General features: G+C 42.1%; 1 pseudogene; it reads left to right on the top strand.

The window, feature by feature from the left end:
• The first annotated feature begins 2,562 nt into the window (after window positions 1-2,562).
• On the top strand, window positions 2,563-18,604 carry LOC133754765 (putative elongation factor 1-alpha-like 3; annotated as a pseudogene).
• The last annotated feature ends 4,038 nt before the right edge of the window (window positions 18,605-22,642 follow it).

Raw genomic sequence — 22,642 nt, 5'->3', positions numbered from 1 at the left:
GGAAACCTGTGGAAGTGAAATGGACACTATAAGAAACAGTGACCTGATCAGCTCTTGTCCTGACTCTAGATGTACAATGTAATACTTTATCCTTTTTAGTATTTGTTGTTGTTGTTGTTGTTGTTCTAGTACTAGTGGTTGAACTCTGTAATTAACACACAATTATTCTTAGGTATATAAATTTTAACTGAGAAGTGATCCCTGTTAAATTTCAGAGTGGAAAAAGAGAGGGAGGAGATGTACAATTTGGGACATGCTCAATCGGACTTGCCCCAAATGGTGGAGTTAGAAATGTGCCAGGGGATTCCAACACAATCCCATCAAGGTGGCATGTACCAATGCCATCTCTCTAGTCCAAGTGATCAATTTCAGTTCACAATTGATGGCTCTGATAGGTCTAAGAGTCAAAGGGATCACACAAACAAGACAAGTGTCTACTAATACTAACTGATAGAATCAAAAAGGGAGAGAAAGATCCAACATGGGAAGTGGGATACACAGCAGACTCATAGAATGGCAGACATCCTAAACAACACTCTGGCCTCAGAATCAGCCCTTAAGGCATTCGGATCTGGTTGAAGAGCCCATGAGAGTATTGTAGGCATGGAAAGCCAAGATACCATGGAAAAGAAAAAAAAAAAAAAAGAAGAAGAAGACCTAAATGAAAGATCTCTGTGAGTGAGATCCCAGTGGAAAGAATGGGGCCATCAAAGAAGGAGGTACCTTTCTCTGAAGGGAGGGGAGAACTTCCACTTTGACTATGACCCTATCGGAATAAGATCAAAGTCAGCGAACTCTAAAGTCTTCCATAGCCCTGGCAACTCATGACTAGAGCCTAGGGAGATTACTGACACCACGAACAGGAGTGTCAAATTGTTAAGTCAGCAACAGAAGTCACTGTGTACTTACATCCCATGTGAGATCTGTCCTTAATGTGTTGTCTAATGTGCAGTGATACTATAACTAGTACTGAAACAGTATTTTTACACTTTGTGTTTCTGCGTGGGTACAAACTGATGAGTTCTTTACTAATTATATACTGAATCAATCTTCTGTATATAAAGATAATTGGAAATGAAAAAAAAAAACCTGGTGTCGAATTGGAAATGGCATAGAAAATTAATTTAAAAAATATTATGTAGGATCTCTGTCTTTAATGTGCTGTACACTCTTATTTAATGCTATAACTAGTACTCCAACAGTATTTTTTTTTCACTTTGTGTTGCTATATGGGGGCAAACTGTTGAAATCGTTACCTAATATATACTAAACTGATCTTCTGTATATAAAGAGAATTGAAAATGAATCATGATGTGATTGGAAGGGGAGAGGGAGCAGGAAAGGGGAGGGTTGGGGATGGGAGGGAATCTGACGGTTCACTCCCCAGTTAGCCAAAATGGGTGGAGCTGCGCCGATCCAAAGCCCAGAACCAGGAGCTTCTTCCGGGTCTCCCACATGGGTGCAGGGGCCCAAGGACTTGGGCCATCTTCTACTGCTTTCCCAGGCCATAGCAGAGAGCTGGATCAGAAGAGGAGCAGCTGGGACTAGAACTGGGATGCTGGTGCTTCAGGCCAGGGCATTAACCCACTGTGCCACAGCGCCAGCCCCACAGCAATTAGTTCTCTTGATGACAATAATAGTAGACATTGGCTGAGAGATCTGAGGCCCATCCAAAGGTATCAGAGTTCAATGTCAGTTGTAAACTGGGAGAAAAGCTGATCTTTTCAGATCTGCTTGAGCCTGTTAAAACTTCATCCTAGGCCGGCGCCGTGGCTCAACAGGCTAATCCTCCGCCTTGCGGCGCCGGCACACCGGGTTCTAGTCCCGGTCGGGGCACCGATCCTGTCCCAGTTGCCCCTCTTCCAGGCCAGCTCTCTGCTGTGGCCAGGGAGTGCAGTGGAGGATGGCCCAAGTGTTTGGGCTCTGCACCCCATGGGAGACCAGGATAAGCACCTGGCTCCTGCCATCGGAACAGCGCGGTGCGCCGGCCGCAGCGCGCTACCGCGGCGGCCATTAGAGGGTGAACCAACGGCAAAGGAAGACCTTTCTCTCTGTCTCTCTCTCTCTCACTGTCCATTCTGCCTGTCAAAAAAAAAAAAAAAAAACTTCATCCTAGTTGGCCACTGTGAAAAAGCAAATAAATAGAGTCAAAGCAAAGAAGACTCTGGAACTATCCTTTAACAAAGAAGTTGAATGGTTCCATAGAGAAGTGACAGTCCATAAAACCTCACAAGCCTTCTCCAAATGGGATCCTATCATTCTGAAGAGCCAGCTGGAACAGCAGCTGGTTTTTCCCCTGGAGAAGGAGTAATCAACCTTTCCTCCCATCTAATATGTGCTCAGTGGCAGGAAGGCAAGGATCCCTTTGGAGCAGAAAGTTTGTAACCTCCTCCATTAGAACAAGCTGCCAGTGACAGACCCTTTACTGTCTCCAGTGCAAAAAAGTCTCTGAAGGTCATAATCTTGGAAGAGGCTAAAATGTGCTGACCAGAGCTTCAGAGGGTTTGAGCTCTGTAGTCCTACTATGAGGCCAGAACTCAGAGAGAAGAAATTTAAAAACAAATGTACCACAAAGTTTTGCAGAAAGCGAAAGCCAAGAAAACCCCAACAGAGTTTGAGCAGCTGCAGAAAGTTGATATGAATGCCCAGTTGAAAGAAATGGAAAAAACTGAAAAAGCCCGAACTATGAAGCAAATGAGCCTTAAGCACCAGAACAGTGGTGCTTCTAATATAAAAATATTAGACTGTAAAGCTTAAAAAACTGATATACAATGTAAGACAAGTACAAAGAGCTGTATACACTTGCTGACCATTCTAATAAGGAACAGAATACAGTCTAAAATAAAAGAAATTACTACAGATAAATGACATTTAATGGTACAAAGAAGGTCAATCAACCTGGATAATATTTTAATTGTACATATACATGCATCTAACAAAAAAGCACAGCATTAAATGAAAGAAAATAACAAAAACCAAAGAGTAAAGACTGGTCAAGACTAGTATTAGGAAGGGCTGGCATTATGGCATAGAATGTAAAACTGATATGTGTGGCACTGGCATCCCATATGGGTGCTGGTTCTAGTCCTGGCTATTCCATTTCCAGTGCAACTCCCAGATAATGTGCCTGGGAAAGCAGCTGAGGACAGCTCAAGTGCTTGGCCCCTGCATCCCTGTGAGAGACCTGGGAGAATGTCTTGGATCCTGGCTTCAGATTGGCCCAGATCCAGCCCTTGCAGCCATTTTGGGAGAGACTCAGCAGATGGAAGATCTCTATCTTTCTCTCGCTGTAACTCTGCCTTATATATAATAAATAAATCTTTTTTTAAAGACTAATATTAGGGGACACAAATATGTCACTTTCAGTAATGGACAGAACAAGTTTGCAAAATATTGTAAAGGATATAGACGATGTGAACAACAGCATAAAGCAACTTGATCAAGTACTTAAAATAATACACATTCTGTTCAAGTTCACATAGAACACTGCAGATGACCTTTTGCTTGGTCACAAAAGATCCTAAATAAAATAAAAGTATACAAATGCAACAAAGAATGTTCTGTGACATGAATATCAATAACACATCTAAGAAGAATTCTTATAGCTTTACAATAAGTACTGGCCGGCGCCGCGGTTCACTAGGCTAATCCTCCACCTTGCGGCGCCGGCACACGGGGTTCTAGTCCCGGTCGGGGCACCGATCCTGTCCCGGTTGCCCATCTTCCAGGCCAGCTCTCTGCTGTGGCCAGGGAGTGCAGTGGAGGATGGCCCAAGTGCTTGGGCCCTCCACCCGCATGGGAGACCAGGATAAGCACCTGGCTTTCTCTCTCTCTCTCTCACTGTCCACTCTGCCTGTCAAAAAAAATAAGTACTAAAATGGGAAATTATGACCACTTCAACTTTGCTATTCATTGTGTAGAGTCTTCTAGGTTTGTGAAGAATTGGTCAGTATCTAACAAAAAGTTTATTAGTTTCATCAGAGGGCCAGCAGGGGGCAGCAAGTAACCACTGAATAGTGAGCTTTGCACCAAAATTCCCCCTAAAGGCCCCACATGGTGCACAGGATTGTTACAGACTGGGCTAAGCAGGCACCACTGCAGCTTCTGGAATACCTGGGATTGCATCCAAATGGAGGAAAATATCCTGAACATGACCCTGATGGCTTAGGAGGAATTTTTCTTTTTCTTTCTTTCTTTCTTTCTTTCTTTCTTTCTTTCTTTCTCTCTCTCTCTCTCTCTCTCTCTTTCTTTCTTTCTTTCTTTCTTTCTTTCTTTCTTTCTTTCTTTCTTTCTTTCTTTCTTTCTTTCTTCTTTCTTCTTATCCAGGATGTTTCTCACTTAAAAAAAATTATTTGAAAGGCAAAGAGACATACACACACATACACACACACAAACAGAGAGAGAGATTTTGCATCCACTGGGACTGGCCAGGCTGAAGCAGAAGCTGGAAGCTCATTCTGAAACGCTCAGCTTGGTGGCAGAGAGACAACTCTTCAGCTTGCTGCTTCCTTGGTTGTGCCTGAGCAGGAAGCTGGATCAGAAACAGTGCTGGGACTTGAACCCAGGCACTGTGATATAGAATGTAGTTCTTTTAAGTACTATGCCAAATAATAAGTACTAAATAATTATAAGTACTAAAATGAGAAACTGTGACCACTTCAACTTTGCTATTCACCATTGTGTAGGGTCTTTAGATTTGTAAACCATTTGTCAGTATCTAACAAATAATTTATTAGTTCCAGCAGAGGGCCAGCAGAGGGCAGCAAGCAACCATGAAACAGTTAACTTTGCACCAGCACTCAGCCTAAAGGCTGGATGTTTCTCTAAACTAACAGCAGAGATGCTCTCATTTTCTGAAATATTCCCAGGTGAGTTATTCTTTACTTCTTCATATAAAGTGGAAGAAAAAGTCATGGATCTATCATTGAGTGTTTTAATGGGATGAATCTATATTATGCTGTGACTTTTTATACATCCAGAAGTGCTTAGGGAAGAAATAATTTTTGAGTTTTTTTTTTTTAATTTATTTGAAAGGAAGAACCAGAGAGAAAGAGAGAACTTCCATCAACTGGTTCACTACCCAAATGGCTGCAATGGCAGGAGCTGGGCCGATCTGAAGCCAGGAGTCAGGAGCCTCCACTGGGTCTCCCACATGGGTGCAGGGACCCAAGGACTTGGACCATCTTCTGCTGCTTTTCTTAGGCCATTAGCAGGGAGCTTTATCAGAAGTGGGGCAGCTAGGACTTGAACTGGAGCCCATATGGGATGCCAGTGCTGCAGATGATAGCTTAACCTGCTACACCAGAGAACCAGCCCCTAGGGGAGAAATTTCAATGTAGATTTAAAGAGTGACAGAAAACAACAGTGTGAAAATATACACAATGTATCAGAACTTTGCAGTACAGACTTGGGAACCAGTCACTGCTGGTTGACCTTCATTGGAACCTGAAACAAAAGGAAAAATGTGACCTCTTACATTCATGTTTTCTTTTTTTAAAAAAGATTTATTTATTTTTATTTGAAAGTCAGAGTTACACAGAGAGAGGAGAGCCAGAGAGAGAGAAAGAGAGAGAAAGAGAGAGAGAGGTCTTCCATCCGATGGCTCACTCCCCAATTGGCTGCAGTGGTTGGAGCTGCGCTGATCCGAAGCCAGGAGCCAGGAGCTTCTTCTGGGTCTCCCACATGGGTGCAGGGGCCCAAGGACTTGGGCCATCTTCCTGCTATCCCAGGCCGTAGCAGACAGCTGGATCGGAAGAGGAGCAGCCAGGACTAGAACCGGTGCCCATATGGGATGCCAGCACTTTAGGCCAAGGTGTTCACCTGCTGTGCCACAGTGCCAGCCCTTGTATTCATGCTTTCAGTAATTCTATATCATTCTCTTATCAACAACTTCAAAGTAGTTGTAAATGTCTTCAAAAGCAGAGATGTTAAAATTCGCATTATGTCAAACTTAGATATGTTATTAGTACCCAAACAATAATCTATTAACTTCTTACTTTCCTGTATTTATTTATTTTAAAGATTTATTATTTATTTGAAAGTCAGAGTTACACAGAGAGAGAAGGAGAGACAGAGAGAGAGAGAGGTTTTCCATCTGCTGGTTCACTCCCCAACTGGCCACAATGGCTGGAGGTGTGTCACTCCAAAGCCGGGAGCCAGGAGCTTCTTCTGGGTCTCCCATATGAGTGCAGGGGCCAAATGACTTGAGATATCTTCTACTGCTTTCCCTGGTCATAGCAGAGAGCTGGATTGGAAATGGAGCAGCCAGGACTCCATTCCCACATGGAATGCTGGCACTGCAGGTGGCAGGTATACCTGCTATGTCACAATGCCGGCCCCTCCTGTATTTATTAAAAGCAAACTTTCAAGTAAGGTACTTAAGATAACTATTGGGTATATCTTATTTTCATTTGTGAAAATTTCCATACTTAACTTGCAATTTTTGTCCAAGAAAAGTCAGTTTTCTCTCTCCTCAATAGAGAAAGAATTTCATGAGGGAAAATATCTCAAAAAAGTTAGCTGGGGTGGAATTTGGTACAGTAGTTAAGCTGCCATTTGTGATACTCACATCAACTACAGAAGTGCCTAGGATAGAGCCTTGACTTTTCTTCCAATTGCATCATTCTATTAATGTGCACCTTTGGAGGTTAAAGTACTTGGATCCATACCAGCCATGAGGGAAACCTGGAATGAGTTTTTGATTCCTGACTTTGGGCTAACTCAGCCCTCACTGTTGCTGACATTTTGGGAGTGAACCAACAGATGGGTGATCTCTACTGTCTCTTGTCTGTCTGACATTCAAAGAAAAAAATAGTTTAAAAAGCTAAAGGCTGGAGTCTGGCACTGTGGTGTAGTGGGCTAAGCCTCCACCTGCAGCACGGGCATCTCATATGGGTGCCACTTCAAGTCCTGGCTGCTCCTCTTCCAATCCTGCTCCATGCTAATGTACCTGGGAAAGCAGAAGAAGATGACCCAAGTGCTTGGTCCCCCTGCATCCATGTGGGAGACTGAGAAGAAGCTCCTGGCTCCTGGCTTTGAATAGGTCCAGCTCAGGCCATCACAGTCATTTGGGTAGTGAACCAGTGGATGGATGATCTCTCTCTCTCTCTCTCTCTCTCTCTCTCTCTCTCCCTGTCTCTGAGTAACTCTGGCTTTTAAATCAATCAATAAATCTTTAAAACAAACAAAAAAACTAAGAGGATGGGATTTGTCATAGTGATTGGAGAACTGCTTGAGATGCCTACATTCCATGTCAGCATGCCTGGGTTCAATTCTCATCTTTACTCCTATTACAGAACATTTCCCCAATCTGGATGGTGGAATTGCTATAGAACCCTCAAATCTGATTATGCTTACTCAACACACAGTAAGCCCATCACTTACATTGGGGTGGTGAGGTGAAAGAAAGTATTTATTTCAAGCCCAGAGCAAGAAGTAGCACAACTATTGCTTAATTACTACAGGGCTTTTCAGGAAATTAGAGGTAAAATTTCTTACAGGGTCTGAGTGCTACATGCTCTGCTTGTGTGCAAGTTCCTGATTGATCAGTGGTGTTTGTGACCTTTCTCTTACTAGTTGGGAATGTCATGTTCTTCAGGGAATGTCTATGATGTCCAGACAGGTTTCAGTTGGTCTGGAGGTTTACATGTAACTGGTAGTTACATACTGCCCCAAACTTGGGTTTTTCTTACCTAGATCTGAAACTCCCCCAGATAAACCTCTCCAGACAATATTGGCCCGCACTTTTATCTATTGCAGAAGCAAATGAGTGTGTCCAGTGACTGGAGGTTTGTCAGACCAGCTGTATAACTCCCTCAATTCAGTGAATTCTTTCTGATACAGTACAGGCAAGGGCAACTTGGGCTAAGGGAGACAGACAAAATGCTGGGTCCTGCTTTTGTATTATAGGGGTTTTTGTCTCAATTGCTCCTATTCTGTTGAGTATACTATGCCAGCATCTTAATGTGCAAAATCACACTCTCCAGTCCTGACTATAGAACAAAGATGAATAACCAGTTGTCATACAAATGGAACAGAGATATGGACTAGCTTCAAAGAAAGTTTGGGGGCCAGCACTGTGGCATAGCAGGTGAAACTGCTGCCTGCAGTGTGGCACCCTATATGGGCACCGGCTCAACTCCTGGCTGCTCCACTTCCGATCCAGCTCTCTGCTATGGCATCGGAAAACAGTAGAAGATGGCCCATGTCCTTGGGCCCCTTCACCCACATGGGAGACCCGGAGGAGGCTCCTGGATCGATCCTGACTTCTGATGGGTGCAGCTCTGGCCATTGCAGCTTGTAGGGGAGTGAACCAGCAGATGGAAGACCTCTCTCTCTGCCTCTCTTTCTCTCTCTGTGTATCTCTGACTTTCAAATAAATAATAAATAATAATAATAATAATAAATAAATAAATTTAAAAAGAAAACTTGGGAAACTCACAGATTTCTGTATATATTTTCCATCTTTCTTGAACTCAAGGAAGCCTAAAATACATCTTTCATCTCTATCCCAAAGGAAACCCAGGTCATTAGCATCCTTCTTTCCTAACTCAGGTCAGTGTGAATATTGACTCCTACCTCCTCTGAGACACAGGGCCTGAGTGAAGGCTTTGAGTTTAGGCTTCTGTGATAAGCTACTTTATAGCATTGCTACTCCTTCCAAAGTTTCCTATGGAGTCACTGTTGTATGTTCAATCCTTGAATCTTGTCTGTGAAGCTGTTTCCATCTATGACTGCTTCAGGTCTATAGTCTTTAAAGCAAAAGGCTTTTCATCCCGGAGCAATTTGTGTATCTATAACATCATTCAGAGGCCATACAAAATGATCAACTTAAGATTTAGTCTGCTGTTGATTTATTGAATATCAAATTCCATTTTTTGTTGTGTTGGAAGGGTCAGACCAAATGGGCTTTACGAGGCCTATTGGTCAGACCCAGCCTGCTAAGGCATACTTATTCAATATCATGTAATTATTCACAGACATGTGTCCCAGTGGGATCTCATAGCAAAGTGATTGTATTAAAAATGACACAGCTTTAGAGTAACATTTAAGCTATCAAATAGTATGATTTAGTATCTCCCAAATAGCCAGAAATGAGCCAGTAACCTTCTTTGATTCAGAAATGGAAGCACATACAGTGAGCTGTATACACTGCGGTGAACTGCCCAAAATTGAAATACTCTGTGTCCTGCAGTGTATCACAAGTGACTATTATTCTGAGACATATCAACCAGCTTCAGGTGGCAATGTCTAATCTTACAGCATCAGTCATTTTATTTTCCAAAGTTTGAATCCATACTCCCATCCAAATCTTGGCTCCTCAGAATCAAATAAGTTAAAGAATTTCCTCAACACTTCACTGCGGGTGCTTTATATAGGGTATAGCATTAGATATGAGAATATGAAATATAATATCTAGTTAGGATCTCTGTCAAAATGGGGCATCTTTTTAGATGATGTACTTCTAGCGGGATCCTTTGTGACAGCTGCTATCAAGCAATAAAGGACTCAAAATCCTTTCTAAATAACCTCTGTGCTTCATCTAATTTGGTTTCGGATTGACACCAATGACTCATTGCATCTTGGTTTTTGTTTCCTCCTTGTGATCAAGATCCATTTCTGAAAATGCAGCTGATCAATCATGTTCCATTTGTCCAATGTTTCCAGGTTGTATTTGACCTGGTTTTTGGTCCAGACCCATGTCAAGAGAGAAACATTTGCTGAGAAGGGATCAGTGTCAATATGTTTTAGCCATATTGGAGCACCAATGAAAGTTTAGAAGTGGACCTCAGGCTAACTTTACCTGTAGTCCATTGTTGAACTTAGCTGTATCTGTTATGCAGCTAGAACTCACCATCCCGGGGTCAGCACTGTGGCATAGCAGGTAAAGCTGCTACCTGCAGTGCCAGCATCCCATGTGGGTGCCAATTTAAGTCCTGGCTGTTCTGCTTCTGATTCAGCTCTCTGCTGTGGCCTGGGAGTGCCATGGAGGATTGCCCAGTGGCTAGGGCTCCTGCAACTGCATGGGAGACCCAGAGGAAGCTTCTGGCTCCTGCTTCAGATTGGTGCAGCTCCAGTCATTGCAGCCATTTGTGGGGTGAGCCAGCAGATGGGAGACCTCTCTATCTCTCTGTCTCTGCCTCTCTGTAACTATCCCTTTCAAATAAGTGAATGAACTTTCAAAAAAAGAAAAAAGGACATAAGAATTCACTATTATAGAATTAAAAGCAAAGACAAATAAAATGTGGAATACTTTGAGAAAGAAAGGTATGGGGCCAGTGCCGTGGCTCACTTGGTTAATCCTCCACCTGCAGTGCCAGCATCCCATATGGGCACTGGGTTCCAGTCCTGGTTGCTACTCTTCCAGTCCAGCTCTCTGCTGTGGCCCGGGAGGGCAGTGGAGGATGGCTCAAGTGCTTGGGCCCTGCACCCATGTGGGAGACCAAGAGGAAGCACCTGGCTCTTGGCTTTGGATCAGCACAGCACTGACCATAGTAGCCATTTGGGGGGTGAACCAACAGAAGAAAGATCTTTCTCTCTGTCTCTCTCTCTCTCTCACTGTACCTCTATCTGTCAAATAAAATAATTTTTAAAAAGAGAAAGAAAGATAGATAATGGGATAAGGCAAAAGAAAAGGTGGAGAAGAATTAGAGGGAAATAGAAGATAATGAGCAACACAGGTGAGGCAAAAGTCATCAGGTAGATAGCTTTTCTTACCAGGAAAAAAAGAAAAGGGCCAGTGCTGTGGCTCAATAGGCTAATCTTCTGCCTGCAGTGCCAGCACACTGGGTTCTAGTCCTTGTCGGGGTGCCAGATTCTGTCCCAGTTGCTCCTCTTCCAGTCCAGCTCTCTGCTGTGGCCCGGGAATGCAGTGGAGGATGGCCCAAGTCCTTGGGCCCTGTACCCACATGGGAGACCAGGAGAAGCACCTGGCTCCTGGCTTCAGATCAGCGTGGTGGTGGCCATTGGAGGGTGAACCAACGGCAAAGGAAGACCTTTCTCTGTATCTCTCTCTCACTGTCCACTCTACCTGTCAAAAAAAAAAAAAAGTCACCATCCCGAAGTGCCAGGCCAGTATTGTTTTCCAGGGAATTCTATTTCTGAAGAATTCTGTCAAGCAAAAGACACAAAGCTCAAAAGAAAATTATATAATAAGACCAACAAGAAGATAACAAATTAAGTTGTCATCCTGAAAACCATGAACAGAGTTATAAGACAATAGCAGAATATAATACTATAATTGACTTTGTATAAGTAAACAAGAAATTTGATAAATCATGCATTAATCTGGCCCAGAAAACTCTCAAATTTAGAAGTCTAAAATGATGAACAGAGTTGCAATGTAAAAGTAGGTGCATTGTAGTTTGTTGATTCTTTGCATTAAATACATATGATAATCTATGATTCAGATTCTCTCAAAGTTAAAAATTCAAGCCAAGAAAGACTCATATTTTCTTTTTAAAAAGTTTAATTTATTTATTTGAAATGCAGGGTTACAGAGAGAAGGAGGCAGAGACAGATAGGGAGGTATTCTATCTGCTGGTTCATTCCCCAAAGGGCTGCAATGTCCAGGGCTGGGACAATTGAAGCTAGAAGTCAGGGGGCCGGCACCATGGTGCATGTTAATCCTCCACTTGCTGTGCTGGCATCCCATATGGGTGCTGGTTCTAGTCCTGGCTGCCCCTCTTCCTATCCAGCTCTCTGCTATGGCCTGGGAAAGCAGGAGAACATGGCCCAAGTGCTTGGGCCCCTGCACCCACATGGAACACCTGGAAGAAGCTCCTGGCTCCTCCTGGCTTCAGATTGGCACAGCACTGTCTGTTGCAGCCATCTGGAGAGTGAACCAGTGGTAGAAGACTTCTCTCTCTCTCTCCCTCTCTGTAACTCTGCCTTTCAAATAAATAGATAAATAATTGCTTAAAAAACACATTAAAGGCCAGTGCCATGGCTCAATAGGCTAATCCTCCACCTAGCGGTGCTGGCATACCGGGTTCTAGTCCCGGTTAGGGTGCCGGATTCTGTCCCGGTTGCCCCTCTTCCAGTCCAGCTCTCTGCTGTGGCCCAGGAGTGCAGTGGAGGATGGCCTAAGTGCTTGGGCCCTGCACCCCATGGGAGACCAGGAGAAGCACCTGGCTCCTGCCTTCAGATCAGCATGGTGCACCGGCCACGGCAGCCATTGGAGGGTGAACCAACGGCAAAGGAAGACCTTTCTCTCTATCTCTCTCTCTCTCACTGTCCACTCTGCCTGTCAAAAATAAAAAAATAAAATAAAATAAACACATTAAAAAAGAAAAATATCAGAGTAATTGATAGGTTTATGATGCATTTTATGAGAAAGTACAAGCAGTGTGTCCAGATGTAGAAGAGAGTGAGCAAGTTGTTGAATCTTGTCAGGTAAAAGTAAAAATTCAGATGAAAAGGAGCAAGAAGATTGGAGTAGGTAATGTTAAGCAGAGGGCATCATCTAAATGCCTGGAACTAGTGTTCATTCCTTGGATGACCTATTCTGGGTTTGCAGCAGAGAGTAAAATATACATGGAGATGTAGAGGCCTATCATCCTCCTCATTCTGATTTTCACCGAACAATTAAGACAGCAAATTGAGTCATTCTCACATATAATCATGTGCCATTATGCTTTAGCCTCAAGCTGTGGGGTCCTTCAATTATGCTTCTCCCAGGACCACACTTAAGTATCCTGGAAGTGGGGCAGACCTTCTTCCTTCCAAAAGAGCAGCTGGAGACTATGGTGAGAAGTGAGATGAGTCCTGAAAATTTGATAGACTGTACAGAGACCTGTAATAGTGACTACTCACATTCAAAGGATTCATTACCCATGACATAGCCCAATGAAGATCCCATGAACACTCAGACTGTCTAGAATTGACTGAGTAAAAAGATGCTTTCCACGCTGCACTTTCTCTTACCTGTATTGAGAGAGTTTTTGGACTGAATCTAGAAGAGAACTGCCTTCTGAGACACTTCAACTCAGAACTCATAAGTCTCTATCCCTAGTTCTTTCCCTTGGATTCAGTGTACAAGTTTCAAGACAGAATCATTAAGAAAATAAAATTGTGCTCATTCTTTTGCAAATCATAGGTGTATCAATAAATTTAGGCAAAGTGAAACTTACCTGCATAGTTTCATTCCAATTTTAGCATATGTGCATAGTTTCTATTCTTTAAAGTAATAAATCACAGAGTAGGCACAATAAACTCACAAATGTTCTGTAAATAAAAACTTACCATTTGTATTGTCATGGATTGAAGTTTAGTTTTTCAAAGAGCAATGAGTTTAGCAAAAAGCCTTCAAAGATCTTTCTCTAGTAAGTCAAATTCATTTTTGCTAGAAAAGAAACTTCTCACACCCATGTAGGAGACCTGGAAGAAACCCCTGGCTCCTGGTTTTGAATTGGCCCAGCTCTGGCCATTGAGGCCATTTGGGGAGTAAACCAGTGGATGGAAGATTCTCTCTCTCTCTCTCTCTCTCTCTCTCTCTCTCTCTCTCTCCCTCTCTCTCTTTCCCTCTCTGTATTTCTGCCTTTCAAATAAATAACTAATTTTTTTTAAAGAAAAAACTAATGGGGCTGCCGCTGTGGCATAGCAGCTGAAGCCTCCTCCTGCAGTGCCAGCATCCTATATGGGTGCTGGTTCAAGTCCTGGCTGCTCCTCTTCTGATTCAGCTCTCTATTATGGCCTGGGAAAGCAGTGGAAGTTGGCCCAAATCCTTGGTCCCTTGCACCTATGAAGGAGACCTGGAAGAAGCTCCCAGCTCCTGGCTTCAGATTGGCACAGCTCCAGCTATGGCAGTCATTGGGTGAGTGAACCAGTGGAAGGAAGACCTCTCTCTCTCTCTGCCTCTCCTCTATCTGTGCAGCTCTGACTTTTAAATAAATAAATAAATATTTTTAAAAGAAAACTATTGTCTTAAATTGTGAAGCATATCACATTTTAAAAAAAGATTTATTTATTTATTTGAAAGTAAGTTACACAGAGAGAGAAGAGGCAGAGAGGGAGGTCTTCCATCTGATGGTTCACTCCCCAATTGGCCACAATAGTCAGAGCTGCACTGATCTGAAGCCAGGATCCAGGAGCTTCTGGGTCTCCCACATGGGTGCAGGGGCCCAAGGACTTGGGCCATCAGCGACTGCATTCCCAGGCCATAGCAGAGAGCTGGATAGGAAGTAGAGCAGCTGGGTCTTGAACTGGCACCCATATGGAATGCCAGCACTTCAGGTCAGGGTGTTAACCCACTGCACCACAGCACCAGCCCCTGTAAATCACATTTAAAAACTTTTATTTAAGGAATACAACTTCATGTATTTAATATATACAGATTTGGGTACATGATGATTTCCCCTTCTACCTTCCTCCCACTCGTACTCCTGCCCTCTTCCCTCCTCCCTCTTCCTTTTCCATTCTTACTTTTTACAGAGATCAATTTTTCAGTTAACTTTTATACTCATAAAATTATCCCTACACTAACTAGAATTCACTGATGAGTATGAAGAAAACAAAACAAAACAAAACCAACCAACCAAAATCTTGTCCCTCAACAGTCAAGGCAAGGGCTGTTCAAAATCATCACATCTCAAAGTGTTAATTCCACTCTTATAGGATTACATTTTAGGTATTCTATTAGTTACCACAGATCAGGAGACCATACGATATTTGTCTTTTTGTGACTGCCTTATTTCACTAAGTATAATGGTTTCCAGTTTCTTCCATTTTCTTGTAAATGAAAGGATTCCATTTTTTTTACCACTGTGTAACATTCCATAGTGTATATATACCTTAATCTCCTTATTCAGTCTGCAGTTGATGGACATATGGGTTGATTCCATATCTCAGTTATTGCTAACTGAGCTGCAGTAAACATGGGAGTATAGATAATATTTTCATATTTTGATTTCATTTCCTTTGGTTAGATTCCCAGGGGTGGGATGGCTGGGTCATATTGTAGGTCTATATTCAGATTTCTGCCTTCCACAATGGATAGCCTGAGCAGTAAGCAAGCAGAACTGAATAAGAAGAGAAAGAAGTCCTGAGATCCAGTCTTACTCATGATTCTCAGTGATAGCAGATGTGAATCCCAAATCCTTCACCTGGGAGTGACTTTCAACCCACGTGAGATGCAGAGTGCTGTAAGAAACACAAGGGAAGCCTCCTTTCCTCCTGTGGTAAAAATTCAGTATACTATGAATATCGTTGCTCATAGGGAGTACATTCTTCTCCCCAGTTTACATATAACAAAGCAAAAATTATCATTTTATATGGGAATTTTCCTTGTATAAAAGTATTGTTCACTATCTCCCTCTGACTACATATCCTAAGATAGCCTGACACATATCACAGTTACACTTCTCTTAAAGTCCAGAAAGTCACTCTTAGTTCCTTTCAGATTTATTTTTGGTTAGCTGCTCTCAATTTTGCCCCTCTCTCAGCATTTCCAGAGCTCTACAGCTGCATTTGATTCCCACCTTGAGTTACTTCCAAACTCTCAGCGGGCAACTGACCGTGGTCATCTTGGTTGCAGCACATTAGGGATTCAGATCATGTTGGTTTCTCAGTCTGAGCACTGTCTCTTCCCCCATCTCCATGTATGTGAATTTCTACCTGCTCAATATGGAACTTAACTTCATGGCTAGATGGGACATGATGGAGTATTTTGATATTTCCATTAGCAATTCTGACTCCTAAGTTCCTTAAACAGGATAAATGAAGCTATATCCAGGCCACAATGTTAGTATTGTATTCCAAGACCCCTGAATGGCAGCAAGGAACACAGAATACAGAATGAAGGAGTCTGAAGGAAAATTTATTGTGCTCCTCTTGTTATTCTAGTGATGTAGTAACTGAAATCCTATCCTATATTAAAAATCATTATGAGCGGCAATATCCTGCATTTCATGCTTTTGTGTCAGACAATTGTAAACTGCAAGTTTGCCCAATACATTAATTAAATATACCACAGGATTAATGGTGATTATTTATCATAATAAGGACTAAGATTAACTCATTCCTTTGATCCTGGGGTACCAAAAAGGAAAAAAAAATCACTGGTAAGTATTTACATTTAGTTCTAGCTCTTTCCAAAGGTCAGACTCCTAAACATATTCATCTTCAGAGGTACATCTCAAATCTAATTTTATCTGAAATGTTGCCTTCTAGCTAATTCATATTATTCCTGTGACTCATTTGTGGTACTTGCAAGGGAATTCCCTTCTATAGGACTCACTTCCACCAGCCCTAATCTCTCCTCATTTTGACTGCAAGGTTCACTCCAGTTACTTATTTTTTCAAAAAAAGTTATTCGGTTATTTGAAATCCAGAGTAACAGATAGGCTGAGACAGAGATCTTCCGCCTACTGGTTCACTCCCCAAATGGCCTCAGCAGCTGGAGGTGGGCCAGTCTGAAGCCCAGGGCCAGGAACCTTTTCCATGCCTCCCACATGTATGGCAGGGGCACAAAGACTTGAAACATGTTTGGCTGCTTTCCCAGACTATCAGCAGGGAGCTGGATTGGACGTGGAGCAGTCAGGACTTTAGAGAGCACACATATGAGATGTTAGTGTCATAGGTGGCAGATGTACCCACTATGCCAAAAAGCTTGCTCTTCCAGTTACTCGTTTTACCTTGTGTTTAAGAACCTCATAGTCTCACCACATCTGCTGATTAAAGACCTGAGCCTCATTACTCCAGATGATTGCCTTTCTCATGGTTGCCTCTGACAGAGTACATGACCAGGATATTAATCCTGGTCTAATTAAATTCATCATTCACCGATTTTAAGATATATTAATATATGTTAATAATGCATGTGTTTCTATATCTAGAAAATTAAACCTTTTTGTCTTCCATGATACTTCATATCATCTTGCATGTTGATAATTTCACATATTTTCATGTTGCCACTCAACTTTGCTTACACAGATGGAATGAATAATTTGTCAAAATACATCTCTTTATGCTATAAAATTTATAAATATTCTTGGAATGATTCTAATTTTTATACCTTTCTGTATGTCTGAAAGATAATATCTTAGATACTTTAAAAATTTTTTACACGATATCTTCATTTCAGTTTATATTTTTCAAAACTTCACAATACTAATTACAAATGAAATATCCATTATCATTATCCTCTCCAACACTTATCCATCCTTCTTCTTATATTTACAAAGCATATTTCACCTTGATAGGAAAACTCCTCTTCACTTAATTTCTAAAACCACATTATAATCTCTGTCTTTCAAGAAAAAGCAGCAAGGACTGTTACATTTTCTTGCATCCTCCTCCACTCTGAATTACAAGGGTAACCAGGGATTTTCCCCACTCAAATAGCTGCTCTTTAAGGAACAAATATTAATATAATCCAATAACTTCCCATAAATCTATTGTTTCTATCATTATCTTACTTTTGACAAAATATCTAAGTATGGCCACCTTTTGGTTTCTTTGATATCTCAGGATTCCTGATTGTCATTAAACTACTATTGTCCCTTCTTCCCAGCACTTTTGTCAAGGACTTCTTCATTCAAATTGTAAAAGCTCAAAAATCAATCTTGCCCCCATTTTCTTCTCTATATTATTTTGGAATTCTGATGCATTCGCTCAATAGCCTCAATTTTTCATTGTTAGCTCTGTGATTGTAATATCTAATAATTCAAGTGAGAAACCTTGCAAGCTCTAATTTAATTGTGTCACAGACCTAAATTAAGGTCTGAGGAACTTCATAAATCTCATTGTAGCTTTTCTGCAAAGGGTTTGCCACCCAAACATAAGTTTCATGAAAATCACCACTAAATCAAAGCCAAAATTATAAAGGAAAAAACCCATATCAACAGTGTCATCATTGGACACATAGATTTGGGCAAAACCACCACCACTGGCCATTTGATCTACAAATGTGGCATTGACACAAGAACCATTGAAAAATTTCAGATGGAGGCTGCTGAGATTGGAAAAGGCTCCTTCCAGTGTGCCTGCGTCTTAGATAAACTGAAAGCTGAGCATGAGCATGGTATCCCCATTGACATCTCCTTGTGGAAATTTGAGGCTAGCAAGTATTATGTGACTATTATTGATGCCCTTGGACACAGAGACTTTATCAAAAACATGGTTATAGGCACATCTTAGGCTGACTGTGCTGTCCTGATTGTTGCTCCTGGTCTCAGGGAATTTGAAGCTGGTATCTCCAAGAATGGGCAAACCTGTGATCATGCCCTTCTGGCTTATACACTGGGTGTGAAACCAATAATAGTGGTAATTAATAAGATAGGTCCCACTGAAACACCCTATAGATGGAAGATATATGAGGGAATCATTAAGGGAGTTAGCATCTACATTAAGAAAATTGGCTACAACCCTGTCAGAGGAGAATTTGTGCCAATTTTTGGTTAGAACAGTGACAATATGCTAGAGCCAAGTGCTAATATGCCATGGTTCAAGGGATGGAAAGTCATTTGTGAAGATGGCAATGCCAATGAAGCTACACTGCTTGAAGATCTACGTGGAGATTGGTATTCTTGAACCTGGCATGGTGTTAATCTTTGCTCCAGTCAACATCGCAACTGAAATCGTGCCCATTGAAATGCACCATTGTTAAAGAAACCTGGGGTGGAAAACTCCATTCAAACAGGCACCAGAGAGAGTGGAGGATCCAGAGCAGGTTATTAATGCCAGCAGACTCAGCTGGAGTCATTTCCTGAGAGAGGAGCATGAAATCCCAGCTTCTTACAATATTTATAAGTTCATCAGTATTGTGCCTTAAGTGTTACAGCATTGGTGGGTTTAAATTGCAGCCTCCATGACTTAGTGTCACACTTGCAATGGTTGGTGGGTCCAGTATATTTATAAAAATGACAGCAGGGGAAGATTTATAGGACAGATTTATGACTGGAATTACAGAAGAATTTAGGACATCTCTCCTTAGACAAGACAACTGTGCACAGCTACTTCACCAGATAATTGGGAGCAGCCACTTTTCAAGATTAGCACTGGGGACCCACTTTTCTTCTTTTGTCTCTACTTGTGGCCTTACTTACTCCATGTGCCCCTACCCCTCTGGTGCCCTCTTAACCATTCTAAGGGGCACCATCTTCTGTTCTATTTTCTAAATTAACTGGCTAGTCGCCCTGAAGGAGCATTTGGAACTTTATGGCCTGCAGACAGAGACAAACTGGGTTATCATGTTGATGATTCAGGAACCAAACAGGAGTGCCAGAAAGATTACAAGGAGGGAGAGATCTGGATGGTGGGAGGAGCCAGGATGACCAGCTCCAAATATTACTCTAAAAGGTCCAACAGCTAGCTATTTTTTTCCTCTACTTTTTCTGACCCTCTCATTAAGTTGCTGGACCATATTTCTGACTACTCCCAACAGCACTCTTTATTTAAGAAAAAGCAAATTCCCCCTTTTCAGTAGTTATTAGGTAAAGTTCCCTCCTGTTCTGTAGGACCACAGCTACTAAGGAGTCTACTTGATCTGGGAACGCCACTAATGACTTAGCAACTCATTTTACATCATCTGACAGCCTCTGGATGATTTATGTGAAAGGTCATTGGTGAATGAATTCCTCCTATCCTGGGACCCACTCCAGCTGTAATTCCTAGGCTGACTAGTGGGGTATGAGCTGAGAAGCTCTTTTTATTCAGGCCTGCTCAACTATCAGTGTAGGAAGAGTTTGGTTATTTGGGGATAAGCTACATTTGGGGAGTGAGGAAAGCCAAAGTTTGCAGTGGCTAGTTGCTAACTCATCTGTTGGGTTTCTCCCTGCTTTGTTGGTAATGTATTTAGAAGCCTTTTGGGGTAACACATAGGCTGTTATAAGAAACAGAAAAATTCCTCCAGACAGACCCATTACTGTTACATAAACATGGCTAGAGCAACCCTTCATGACCAGCTCATTCTTTGGAGCCATCTCAACTATACCTATAGACAGCAGCAAGGTCAATATTATCATTAGTTTAAACAGAATACAGTGACACCATGATGCTAATTCCCAGGTGTCCCTAGTTTAATTTTCCAGGCTTCCACCGGGTTTGCGACTGGAGCAGAGCTATAGACTCCTCAATCTTAAGTCGTGCACAGATTGACCAGCTTCTGGTGTGGTCAAAATGATGTGGTAGGCCAGCGCCACGGCTCACTAGGCTAGTCCTCTGCCTTGCAGTGCCGGCACACCGGGTTCTAGTCCTGGTCGGAGCACCGGATTCTGTCCCGGTTGCCCCTCTTCCAGGCCAGCTCTCTGCTGTGGCCAGGGAGTGCAGTGGAGGATGGCCCAAGTGCTTGGGCCCTGCACCCCATGGGAGACCAGGAGAAGCACCTGGCTCCTGCCTTCGGATCAGCGCAATGCGCCGGTCGCAGCACGCCAACCGCGGTGGCCATTGGAGGGTGAACCAACAGCAAAGGAAGACCTTTCTCTCTGTCTCTCTCTCTCTCACTGTCCACTCTGCCTGTCAAAAAAAAAAAAGATGTGGTAATGATTAGATAGATACTTTTAAGTTTATGAGCTAGAAGCTGCACCTCCTTCGCTTGTGTTGTCATGTTCATCTACCTGCCAATCAGAGGACCCCTCTCCAGGAAGTACTTCCTCTTACCTGGGATGTTTGGGTGGTACCATATACACACTTCCATTTTTCCAAGCACATAAAAAACGAGGAAGAATGGAAGTGCACACTCTCCTCCATGAGGACTCAGGATGAGCAGAGCAAGGGATGATAATTCCCTTTCTTTGGCCTCATGCACCCTAAATAAAACCCTATTAGGCCTCTGTATTTTCCTAACTTTTTAAATAAAGTTTATGTCACTGCATGCCATGATTGGGCCTGTATTTAAAATTCTTCTCCAAGTAAAAGGCAAGAAAATAGAAAATTAATTTAGGCCCCAAACTCAGTCCAAAGCATTTGGTGAGCCAGCCAAGAGACAAATTCATTTGCAAGCATAGCAGTGTGATTTGCTGAGCAAACTTGAAATTTTTGCCTCAGCAAATGTACAGTTTTGTTTTTCTCAGGGGACAAGCCTGAAGCAGTTTTTGGTTTTCAGAAGCAATAGAGCTCAAGTGGTTGCAGTTTTGATTTCAGTTTCAGTTTCCGAAGTGATGGAGTGCTGGAGGTTCCTGCCTTGGAAACAGTGATTTCTAAAGCTAAAATGCAGATGTTAATGTCTTTTTTGTTCCTAATGTTAGTAGCTTCATGAAAGTAAAAGCCAATACGAAATGCTAGGGTTAATGGAAACAGGGAGAAAATGCGAGAAGAAAAGGGGCCAGTTTACAAGCCTGATATCTGAATTATTCCCAGCTGTTCGTGACATGTTTTTAAGGACAGTGTATGTCTTTGAGAAAGCTAAAATTTAAGCCCCTAAGTTGTACAGAAGGATTTTATGGTTATTGACAACGGGTTTGCATCAGGAAATTAAATGATTTTGATTTTTTGAATTTGTTGAGACTTGCTTTGTGACCTAGCATATGAACTATTCTAAAAAAAAAAAAAAGTTCCATACACTGATGATAAGAATGAGTATTCTGCAACTGTTGGGAAAAGGTTTTGTAGATATCTATTAGGTCCATTTGATCTATAGTGTCGATTAACTGTTATTTACTTGCTGATTTTCTGTCTGGTTCATCTGTCCATTGCTGAAAGTAGGGTACTGAAGTCCCTCATTACTACTGTATTGGAGTCTGTATCTCTCTTTAAGTCTATTAACTTTTTTTTTTAAAGAAGCCAGGCACCCTGTAATTGAGCATATATACATTCATTATAGTCACATCTTGTTGGATTGATCCCTTAATCATTACATAGTGTCCTTCTTTGTCTCTTTTAACAGTCATTATGTTAAAGTCTATTTTGTCTGATATTAGGATGTCTACACCAGCTCTTTTTTGGTTTCTGTTAGCATGGACTGCCTTTTTGCCACCTTTCACTTTCAGTCTGCATCTATCTTTGTTGGTGAGATGTTTCTTTTTTCTTTTTTTTAAGATTTATTTATTTATTCAAAAGTCAGAGTTACATAGATAGAGGAGAGGCGGGGGGGGGGGGAGGGAGGGAGGGAGGGAGAGGTCTTCCATCCAATGGTTCACTCCCCAATTGGCTGCAATGGCTGGAGCTGCACTGATCCAAAGCCAGGAGCTAGGAGCTTCTTATGGGTCTCCCACACAGGTGCAGGGGCCCAAGGACTTGGGCCATCTTCTACTGCCTTCCCAGGCCATAGCAGAGAGCTGTATTGGAAGTGGAGCAGCCGGGTCTTGAACTGGCACCTATATAGGGTGCTAGTGCTTCAGGCCAGGGTTTTAACCCACTGACCCACAGCACCAGCCTGAGATGTGTTTCTTGTAAGCAGCAAATACATGGGTCTTGTTTTTCAATCTATTCAGCCAATCTGTATCTTTTAAATGGAGAATTGAGGCCATTTACACTCAAGGTGACTATTGATAAGTAATGAGTTGGACCTGCCATTTTTCTGTAATTATTCCTATTGTTTAGTTTGGATTCTTTTTGTGCTTCTACTGGTGGTTTTTCTACCTTCTCACTCTTTCATATTGGTGGCTATCTTTCTGTGTTTCTGTGTGTAGCACATCCTTAATCATCTTCTGTAGGGCTGGACAAGTGTTGACAAACTCTTTCAGTTTCTCTTTGTTATGGAAGATCA

The sequence above is a fragment of the Lepus europaeus genome, unplaced genomic scaffold (genome assembly GCF_033115175.1).
Source record: "Lepus europaeus isolate LE1 unplaced genomic scaffold, mLepTim1.pri SCAFFOLD_29, whole genome shotgun sequence".
NCBI lineage: Eukaryota > Metazoa > Chordata > Mammalia > Lagomorpha > Leporidae > Lepus > Lepus europaeus.
This window is presented reverse-complemented; position numbering and strand designations above follow the sequence as displayed.